The 10,126-nt window shown below is 42.2% G+C and overlaps 1 long non-coding RNA gene across 1 annotated transcript in view; it reads left to right on the top strand.

The window, feature by feature from the left end:
* The first annotated feature begins 1,846 nt into the window (after positions 1-1,846).
* Positions 1,847-10,126, top strand: part of LOC122712145 — a 54,166-nt gene continuing 45,886 nt past the window's right edge. Inside the window, exons 1-2 of the long non-coding RNA XR_006346267.1 lie at positions 1,847-1,975; positions 2,119-3,230. This is a non-coding gene — a long non-coding RNA (uncharacterized LOC122712145). The remainder of the gene's footprint in view (positions 1,976-2,118; positions 3,231-10,126) is intronic.

Below are 10,126 nucleotides of genomic sequence, written 5' to 3'. Positions count from 1 at the left end.
ATTTCTACGTCCACCTAGCTGAATTACATTACGCATTGCGTATCAGGAAACGATATCGAATCAGTACAGTATCTTTATTTGTATAGATCCGATAAATCAATTACTTGTATCGCCGTGACGATAATTTACAATCTCTCTTTCTCTCTCTCTCTCTTTTGCTTTCATTGCTCAAGCTTTACGCTGTAAATCGCGTTTGCTGTATATTTTACTATTTCCATGGTATCAGCAGTGGAGTCAAAGATGTTTTACGACTTTAATCAGTATCGTGGCACAATCAACACCTATATTCTATATCATGTCTTTCTATAAATATATGTTTCTCCATTTTGTGAGATATAAAGACCAGCTCTTTGCATTTGAATTTCCTCCGCGAAATTTTTGTTTTACCCCCTTCAAATTATCAAGTGTTGGCGTTAAATTATTAATTTAATAATTTGTTCATAGAATAATTGTAACGGTAAAGATATGAGAGCATTATTATTTCTTATTCCTTTTCGAATAAATAAAATTTATTTCGATGTTTTAAAAATAATTTCAATCGAAAAGGAAATATATTATTAATTATTTAATTTTTAATTTAAATAATACTTCAAGGATGAAGTTAAAAGTTTTACATTATCGGTTCGTAAAATTCACCTTTGTTTCGTTATCATTTATCAGCTTGAGTAGAACGAGATTTTAATGCTCATTTTATGGTACCATTAAATTCATCAGCTTTATCTTTTGCGTAGGTTCAATAATGAGCATAAAAATAAACAGAAAAGTTTCGTCCATACATTTAGATCATATAGATCAAGAAATAAAATCTAGTTTAAATGCAAAAATGATATCTACAGTTCCACTTATAGAAAAAATTTATTCAAACAAATTTCCTTTAAAATAAAAAATAATTCAACATAACAATTTTTAATAAAAAATTCATTCATAATTCATCCCAAAATGAATAAAATTTACAAAAAACTAATTCAACGTCAACATGAATAAATTACGTTTATTTATAAATATGAGTTGAATCGAGTCACATTTATTACTCATTGGAAAAGATTAGTTCTTTAAAAAAAAATCATATCGCAATCTGAATTTCCTGTCGGTAACCTAAATAATTCACCCACATTTCCACCAGATGTCAACTATCCACCCAACGATACCCAATCATCATTCTTCCCCTAACAAAAAAAAATCGATTCAGCTCGCAAAAAATCGTATCGATCCAACCATTCGATTCTCCTAATCTAACAAATCACGTTAATCTAATATTTCTTCCGCGCGTATTCATAACTCAGCCAGAGCGAAATCCACGGAAGTGGCCTCGTTCGACAGGTTACGGCAGATTCATGAATCATCGCTATTCTGACAGTAGTTCAAATAATCGGGCTCGCGCCGAAATAATTTCGCCACGGTTCGGCAATCTTCGTGCGTTTCCGTTTCCGTGAGCATCACCGCCTAATCTTCGTTCCTTGGATCGACGCACACACGCGTCCTCTATCACCATTCCTCTCTCTCTCTCTTTCTCTCTATTTCTTTCTCTCTCTTTCCCACGTTCTAAAATTAAAACTGTAGCTCGATCAAACAAACGGCCGACACGATTCCATTTGCTCTTCGCTATATTATAGACGGGCGTTCACGCGTCCACCAAACGATTCCATTAACTCGCCTAATCGAATCGTAATTGCCGCCCGGCGAAACACACGGCGTGTGTGCTCGGGCCGGAATCAAATCGAGCGTCGGCCGACTCGGAAGAGTTCGTCAAGTTTCGTATGAGCGGCACATCGTGTGCTCGTTTGACCTGTACGTCGAACACGCTCGACGCTGCAGTACGCGCGACAGAATCGCTTTGTTTACACCGCGGCGCGAGAACCAGCGGCTCAATAAATCCTATAAGCGACGCATAGGCGTTCTTTACGATCGGATACTGACCGTGACCGGTCTTGAACGATCGGTCGTTCTGAAACGCTGTCAATTTCCGATTATACATGTACGCACAGTGAGCTATCATGAACCTTTTCATTCCGTCGCTTCTTGAATAGAATATCCACCTGGATATAATCGGCGAATAATTTTCGATCTTGATTTTCGCACAATGAAGGTTTTTTTTTTTTAATGTTTTTTGTTTTGCAGTCGACGAGAAACTGGAAACGAGAGTGAGGAGTACTCGTAAAAGTGAGGAAGAATTCGAAATTTGTGCACGAGGATCTCGATAAAAATTGTTCCTGTACTACAATTGAAAGAGATGAATGATATTCTTTGTGTACAGCCGACGGGTAATCTAATTCCCGGTGATAGTGACGTTACTTCTTATCTACGTTTAATCTATGATCAAACCAACTTTCTATGAACACTCGACGGAGAAGGAACGTTCGCAAAACTCACGAAACTCACGAATCTCTGGAAAATTACTTATCCAAATCGAAAAAATCGAACAAAACTAAACTAAACTCCCAACCCATCGAGAGTTCAACGATGCATCTGCGGCACGATGCATCGAGCGTGAAAGAGTCCCAGTTCGTTCGCACGTGCAGTTAACGTGTCGCGGTCACATTGGTCCGGAAGCGTGCGTGCGGTATGTGCGTACGATTGAAGGAAACGTTGAACGTATTCGCGGCACTCCGATTCCGGCGTTCGGTTGTGCTCGTACGGCTTCGTTTGCATAGAAGTGCGTGCGTAACCTACGCCGGAGGCCACGTAAGGTAGTGTACGCGGCATTCGGATCGTCCCGTCGCTTTGTTTACGCTCGTATCGGGCCGATGATCGAGCATCGTGTACACACCGCTTCTTATCCACCGCTGCGTTATCCACCTTCGAAATGGCGCGTGTCGCGTGACGAGAGCCTCCTCAGTCGGTTTTCGCGCGTGCAACGCTTCCGATCGGACCGTCAGACGCGTGTCGACGATCGTCGCCGTCGCCGTCGTCGCCTCCTGTCCGTTCTCATCCGATCATCCGACGGGGAAGAGCTGCGCTCACGTGCGCCTCTGTTCCATCACGGTGCGTGTGCGGGCGCGTGTGTGTGTGTGTGCACGTGTATGTGTGCTCGTTGTGTCGCGTCGGTGGTCGTGGCACACGTGTGCCTCGTTGTCGGTTACGCGAATCCAACCTCATTGTGTGCGTTCGTCGTGAGAGTTTGCCGCGTGTGACCTGTTCCGTGACTAGGAAAATGAGACGATCCAGTGGTAACGCGTTCTGAGGATCATCGAGGAGGAGCGGCAACGGGCAACCAGCCTCGCATCGATCCGGTGAGTCGTCGATTGTCCTCTTTCTCCCGATTGTCTTTTGCTACATACAATACAGCCGTTATTTTTATTACAGCTCGAAATTGTTGCTGTAACTTTCTTTTCAATCGATATATACGTATCTTCGAGTATTTTAAAAATGGATATTCGAAAATACGCCTATCATTCAATTTTCTTGGAATATTTTAGTAAAAGGAGAGGGACACGGCGTGAAAGAGAATGAAAACAAGAAAAAAAGGAAAACAAGAGCGCGTCACAGCAGGGTTAAGGTCTATCTAGTTTGGTTTGGTTTTCGCGTTTCCTGGAATTATCCTCGACCCGGCTCGATTGTTTTGGAGCGTGAAAGGTGCGCAGCGGCCTTCGACTGCTCGTTGGATATCTGTGTCAGGTCGGCGGAAATTCTTATTTGCGTTGTTGGCCAAGGAATGTCGTACTTTCCCGGGCAACCCGTGCGTTTTCGATTTTACTCCCTCTCCCTCCCTTTTTCCCCCCTTTCCACCGTCAAACGTTTGCCTTTTGTGCGTCGCCTCGCGCGAATGGCGACCACGTGTTTACTCGACTCGCTCGATGATCATCGCCACGTTTGGAGACTGTGTACAGTGTAGGCGAATTAGAAGGGGGCACGAGAGGGATCTCGATCGGTTTTTGTCCTCGATACGTACGCGCATCGACGAGAATCAGGATCGTCGTTATTTTATGTAACTTGTGCTGTAAGGTTATATGGAGAGATAGAGTAGGCTGGCAGCGGAAGTACAGGCTGCTGATAGCGGAACCCGAGGTGAATATGGAGTTGTTCGTGTGTACATTCCGATGGAAAAGTTATCTCGGTGTCGCGATATATTCGCGTGTTTTTTTTGAATTGCGATTTTTTTTCCTTTTTCTTTTTCGACATTGAGAATATCTTGGAATATCTTATCTTTAAAATAACGCAAATAATCAAAGTCATTTTTTTTTTTTTTTTTTACAGATTTGATTAATAATTAATTCAAGGGAAATTCTGTACAGTAATTAAAGAAAATATTTGCGCAACGTTATATTTATCAAAGAGGTGTATTTTGTATTGTTTATACGATGTGATGATAATTTGTCGAAAATGAAATGTATGTAGAATCTGGTAAATAGAACGGGTTTATTGAAAAATAAGCTGGCCTTAAAATATCGTGTCATAAAGATAGAAATCTAGAACAAGTTGTAAATTTGTTAAAATTAACCAAGTTGCAAAATGCTTGTATTTCTCGTAATTTACGCGATCCTCGTGAAAGGAAACAAATCAAAATCAAAATAATTCAATATCATCGGCTATTTTTAAAATTTATTTATTATCACACTCTAAGAATCACAAGCGTCTACCGTTGGAAGATTGCAGAAAGATCTCCGCACAAAGCATTTTACTATGTTTAAAAGTTTGCATCTTCAACAACATAATTCACTAAAACCTGATCATCAATCCCCTATAATTCACCGTAGCAAACTTTTCAATCTGAACAATATTATTATAAGTTGTCCATCACGGATCCATTTAATCCTTCACATTTAGCATCGAAAATCTCATATAAACTTTAAAAGATTAATCTAACGATCGGATCAAGCACCACTCGAGGCCTCCTCTTGATTTATTCCTAGACTCGAAATCTTAACCGAGGCCTTAATTTTATTCGAAACGTAAATATAAAAAGAACGATATATATTTTAAATTTCGCACAAATACCCGCAATCCAACCGAAAACAAGATACATCGAAGTTTAACGATCCAACAGTTATTAAGGCTTAAGGAAAAGAAAAAAGAAAGACTATTTTTCCCTTTTTCGCACAGAATTAACCCCTTATACCGCAAGGATAGCTATCATTCGCAATCTGCGGGGCGATTCGATTCTCGAGGCCGATCCCTTAACGATCCGATTCTCGTTCGGATCGGACGATCGCCGAGATTTTCCACCAAGCATCGATACCCTTTCTCGCTCGATTCCCGGAGAGGCGTAAAATCTAGACCGATTCTCTATCTATTCCAGAGGTGTATCGCGGAGAGAGAGAAAGAGAGATAAGATAGCGGATTGCCTCGGTTATCGACTCGGTTACACTTAGTTCACCTGCGTCCTAGGCGCTCTTATCTCGCCGTTTTATCGGTGACCCCTGGCTCCGTGCACGGAGCCAAGATATCGGTCGGAAACGTCCTGGGGCCCCTGCCGCGATACCCGTCGCTATAATGTCTACATCGGAATGGTGAACAACACCAGGGACGACCCACCTACCTTCCAGCGTCCGCTCGTTCCAATTTCCAGGATTGGCTCTCTCTCTGTCCTCGTCCGTCCCTCTTTCGCCTACCTTCTCGCCACTCGGTCTTATTCGCATTCCCCGCCATGCAGATCTTACCTTTCCACCGGTGTGCGTTCCTCTGCTCGCCACCCCGAGCCAACAGTCGCCTCTCTCTCTCTCTCTCTCTCCTTCTCTCGTTCCATCGAAGATGCGATCTTGTCCACCGACGACCACGCCTTCACGGTGTACACGGAGCGTGCAGAGAGAGCGTGCGTCGATCTCGTTTCGAGAGGAGACCGGCGTGTGTCGTTCCTTCTTATTTCACCCGGGGACGAGAGAAGCGGGGGGAGGGGAAAGAAGAAGAAGAAGAAGAAAGGAAAAAAAAGAGGAGAGGAAGGAAGAAGAAGAGAGAGGGAGAGAGAGAGAGAGAGAGCGTATCGAGCACGACACGGGTGTATAAACCTGAAGAGCCGCGTGGCGCGAGTTTGATGATGATGATGGTGGTGGTGGTGGTGGTGTTTCGTTGCGGAGAGGTATCGCCCCGGTCGGTCAAGGCGACACTTTTGCAAGGTAAATCTCGTTTCGTCGTGCGGTTCTCTTCTTCTTCTATTTAGTGGACGGACTTCCGTCACCAGGGACGTTCCTCGTCGTGGTTCGACGCGCCGCAAAAAATCGGCTGCGCTCGGCTGGAACGTCATAACCGCGTGCACGGGCTTATACAGGGTGGTATCACTCGCTTTGATATCGCTTTGATTCACGTATGTATCGGAGAAGGATGGAATGAAATTTTTTTCCTTCGAAAAACCAACGAGTGAAAGTAATTCGCATTTCGATACTTTTTTGATATATCAAAAAATCTTCAACGAACCTCGTTCAAGCAAAATCTATCTTTCTTTCATCACCTCTCGTTGAAAAAATGGAATAAATAAGGAATAAAGAAATTCGTGTGAATTTACTTCGATACTTTTTTTTCGCTATTGAAATATCAAAAAATCTTCAACGAACCTCGTTCAAGCAAAACGATCTATCTCCTTTTAATCACCTCTCGTTGAAAAGAATAAATGGAATAAATAAAAAATTCGTATGAATTTACTTCGATACTTTCGCTATTGAAATATCAAAAAATCTTCATCGAACCGTATTCAAACAAAATGATTTTCTTTTCACCACCTCTCGTTGAAAAGATGGAATAAATAAAAAATTCGTGTGAATTTACTTCGATACTTATTTTCGCTATTGAAATATCAAAAAATCTTCAACGAACCTCGTTCAAGCAAAACGATCTATCTCCTTTTAATCACCTCTCGTTGAAAAGAATAAATGGAATAAATAAAAAATTCGTATGAATTTACTTCGATACTTTCGCTATTGAAATATCAAAAAATCTTCATCGAACCGTATTCAAACAAAATGATTTTCTTTTCACCACCTCTCGTTGAAAAGATGGAATAAATAAAAAATTCGTATGAATTTACTTTCGCTATTGAAATATCAAGAAATCTTCATCGAACCGTATTCAACAAACANTATCTCCTTTTAATCACCTCTCGTTGAAAAGAATAAATGGAATAAATAAAAAATTCGTATGAATTTACTTCGATACTTTCGCTATTGAAATATCAAAAAATCTTCATCGAACCGTATTCAAACAAAATGATTTTCTTTTCACCACCTCTCGTTGAAAAGATGGAATAAATAAAAAATTCGTGTGAATTTACTTTCGCTATTGAAATATCAAGAAATCTTCATCGAACCGTATTCAACAAACAAAATGATCTTCTTTTCACCACCTCTCGTTGAAAAGATGGAATAAATAAAAAATTGGTGTGAATTCGCTTCGATATTTCGATGTCGGTTGCGACAGGTGCATCCTCGTAGTTTCAGAGCTGGTGGCTGGCTCCGCGGCAGATCCCGCTCGATTTTATGGCAACATTGATAATTTACGATCACGGCGGATGGAAAAGCCGCGGGACCGTGGTGCAGCAATCTCTTTGCTGCCGTGAGCCAGGAAAGCTTTATCGGCCGTCGCGTCTCTTATCCCGGTGCGTCATTACCTTGATAGCAGCGTGCGTGCAGCTCGAAAAAGAAAGCTTATCGCTTATCCTCTTCCAGGAAATAAGGCGAACACGGCGATACCGCAGGGAAATCGAATCGTATCTCGATGATTGCCTCATACCTGGCGCTAAACCGATCTTCTTTCTCTTTTCTTCCTTCCTCTCGTAACATTTGTTGTTGTTGTTGTTTTTTTTTTTTTTTTTCATTTCGATCTCTCCTCCTCTTTTTCTTTCCTTTTTCTTTTTTTTTTTTCGCGACCAGTTTTCGATATCGCCCGTGTATCGATATCGCGCCGCGTCGCGGAATTCAGAGAAAAGATCGAGGAGCGTGTTTGCGATGCACTCGAGTGTCGCTGATGGCGCGGCGACGATTCCGTTCGCGGGATAGATAAAGTTGGCTCGCGACCTTTCGACCGTGTTGCGAGCGTGATAAAACGTAATCGGTCATCGGGTCGTTGTAGATGAAATCCCGCGATAAGGGAGAAATTTGTCGGGTGATGGAATTAAAGATTGAATTTTGTTTACGACTCGTCGTGGAATTCGTGTTTATCTTTCTTCTTTCTTTATAGTGAAGTTTTTGACAAATTTTTTGAATCTATTCTAGCGATTTCTATCATATTTCATCGGTTTTTGAAACACATTTTCATCACGCGTAAAATCTTCTTCAGCAGTAATAATGTATAATATCGAATTGTAAAGAAGAATTCAATTTTTGATCGAAAAGAAAACGGATCGAGGTGGTCATAAATCACAGCGATGGAATTCCCTTCACAGAATTCATAACTCATAAATGAAGAAAACATATATATATATATATACACAATCATCGGTGGAAAGTACTGAAAATCGTTTCCACGTATAAAATTTTCTTACCTTGCTTCCTCTAGCTCGAAAATTTCCATTATTCCTAATGAATCGCCATTACCTCTTTCCAAAGTATTCCAGAGACCTCCTCGATCGCTTTTTACGAGCGAAAGAAAAGAAAAAGAGAAAGGAAACCCATCCAATTTATCCCCAAACTTCTTAAAACCAAAAAAAGGCCAAGAGTTTCGTCCAAGCCCCTGAATCAAAAAATTCAATGAATGAACACCGTTTCGACCCCCTTGTTCGTGCCCCGGCCCCATTACGCGGTGGCTAATAGAAACGCTTAACATTCTCGTCGGGTATTAAGATATCGACGAGGTCTCTCATTATCCGTCATACGATGGCGCCTAATATCACGGTGCACGATCTCACCGCCCTCGTCCCTCTCTCGACACCGTCCAACACTTTTCGTACACCAGGTTTCTGGATACCTTCTCCGGCTGTACCCTTCGTATATAGTGACCAAGTCGAGGGCCGGGTTCTCGACAAAGTCGAGGGGAGAGACAGGGGTGTGCGGCGGGTTGTATACGCGTACGGTTTGGTCGGCGAACAAGAGGGGCAGGTGGAAAGGTTGTGCAACCTGTTGCTCCGTTCGGAGGAACGTACGATGAGGTAGGATGAGAGTCGTTCTTGGTTTGGTTGTGGGATCGGCGTGAGACGCCGAGCGGAGGAACGTTCTGCCCCTTGGGGTATAGCAATCACAATGGGGCGAGTCTTCTTCTCTTGGTGATGTACGTCGCTTTCTTGCCTTCTCTTCTTCTTCTTCTTCTTCTTCTTGGTGAATATGTACTTCTTCTTCTTCTTCTTCTTCTTCTAGTACTACTATCCGTGCTTCTTCTTATTCGCGTCGTCTTTCTTGTTCTTCTCGTTGGACGCTGTCCTTCTTCTCCCTCTTCTTGGACACAGTGCCCCCGGGACACGATCCCGATCTGACGCGATTTGCATAATTCCAGTATCCCCGCCCAGCCGTTCAGCTGCTCAATTATTAGCTGGAATTTAAGACGTGTTTAAGAAAATAGCAGCTCGACCCTGCTGCTTTTTGCTTCTGCCGATTCGAGTGGCTTCTCTTCCTTGCTCGCGGTCACGCCCTATCCTCCTCATACGTCCTCTTGAAACGCGTGCAACTTCGTTGAAAGTGAATCTTCGTTAATAAATAAATCGTTTTTCTTTCTTTCTGATCTGGGAAACGATACTTATTGCCAAATATTTCCGCTTCGCTTGCTCAACGACACGCGCGTGTAACTTTCGAAATCGACATCTTCATCTTACGTATAACCTGAAAACCGTTACTCTGGTCGAAGAAAGGAAACAACCTGTCGAAGAAACGCAAACAAAGTTGTTGCTCTCGTTGATATTATTATTATTATTATTATTATTATATTCCAATTGTTATTCAATTGCGAGTGAAAAATAAATAGAAAAAAGAAAAAAAGGCAACCGGTGCGAGAAGTTTTACATTCCTTCTCTCTGGTTTTACGAGTCCGTTCTGCGTTAGATCGAACGATACCGAGTGAGGCCGGCCAGAGTGATACTTGGCCGTGGCGTTGAATCATTATTAGGCCCAGACAACACTTGCCGTCAGCGGTGAAACGAGGCGATACTCGTACACCGTTATCACTGTTACACCGTTTTATCAGCGGTGCGATATGGTAACGAGGTCTGTACCTACGGATGTCTGTTGTGGTTTTTGCGCTCCACATCTCGGACGTTTGTTGCTTGTTCGTTGAT

Source organism: Apis laboriosa, unplaced genomic scaffold (genome assembly GCF_014066325.1).
Source record: "Apis laboriosa isolate Shangri-la unplaced genomic scaffold, ASM1406632v1 scaffold19_cov150, whole genome shotgun sequence".
In the NCBI taxonomy this organism is placed as follows: Eukaryota; Metazoa; Arthropoda; class Insecta; order Hymenoptera; family Apidae; genus Apis; species Apis laboriosa.
The sequence above is the reverse complement of the archived record's forward strand: the minus strand, read 5'-3'. Positions and strand labels throughout refer to the sequence as shown.